This window comes from Corvus brachyrhynchos, unplaced genomic scaffold (genome assembly GCF_000691975.1).
Source record: "Corvus brachyrhynchos isolate BGI_N302 unplaced genomic scaffold, ASM69197v1 scaffold65, whole genome shotgun sequence".
Taxonomy (NCBI): domain Eukaryota; kingdom Metazoa; phylum Chordata; class Aves; order Passeriformes; family Corvidae; genus Corvus; species Corvus brachyrhynchos.
In genome coordinates, this window is record NW_008238365.1 from 2,449,015 (window position 1) to 2,450,010 (window position 996).

General features: G+C 40.2%; 1 protein-coding gene across 1 annotated transcript in view; it reads right to left on the minus strand.

The window, feature by feature from the left end:
- The window catches only part of CSMD2 (CUB and Sushi multiple domains 2), a 304,492-nt gene that overhangs the window by 46,564 nt on the left and 256,932 nt on the right, over nucleotides 1–996 (minus strand).

Sequence of the window (996 nt, forward strand, 5' to 3'; positions counted from 1 at the left end):
GGTTAAGGGGGGAATGCAGGCATAAAAGGGGAAAAGGCAAGAATAAAAGGTATAAATGCAGGAATAAAGGGGAAATAGAGGGATAAAAGGTCAAAATGCAGGAAATAAAGGGATAAAAAGAGGGATAAAAGGGGGAATGCAGAAAAAAAGGGGAAATAGAGGGATAAAAGGGGGGAATGCAGGGAAAAAGGGGGAAAATGCAGGAATTAAAGGGGAAAATAGAGGGATAAAAGGGGGAATGGAGGGATAAATGCGAAAATAGAGGGATAAAAGGGGGAAATGCAGGGATACAAGGGGAAATAGAGGGATAAAAAGGGAAATAGAATGATAAAAGGGGGAAATGCAGGGATAGAAGGGATAAAAAGAGGGATAAAAGGTCAAAATGCAGGAATTAAAGAGGGAAATGCAGGAATAAAAGGGGAAATAGAGGGATAAAAGGGGGAAATAGAATGATAAAAGGGGGAAATGCAGGGATAGAAGGGATAAAAAGAGGGATAAAAGGTCAAAATGCAGGAATTAAAGAGGGAAATGCAGGAATAAAAGGGGAAATAGAGGGATAAAAGGGGGAAATAGAGGGATAAAAGGAGGGAATGCAGGGATAAAAGGGGAAATAGAGGGTTAAGGGGGGAATGCAGGCATAAAAGGGGAAAAGGCAAGAATAAAAGGTATAAATGCAGGAATAAAAGGGAAATAGAGGGATAAAAGGTCAAAATGCAGGAATTAAAGGTCAAAATGCAGGAATTAAAGGTCAAAATGCAGGAATTAAAGGTCAAAATGCAGGAATTAAAGGGGGAAATGCAGGAATAAAAGGGATAAAAAGAGGAATAAAAGGGGGAATGCAGGAATAAAAGGTCAAAATGCAGGGATAACGGGGATATGCAGGGATAGAAGGGGGAATAGAGGGATAAAAGGGGGAAATAGAGGAATAAAAGGTCAAAATGCAGGAATTAAAGGGGAAATAGAGGGATAAAAGGGGGGAATGCAGGGAAAAAGGGG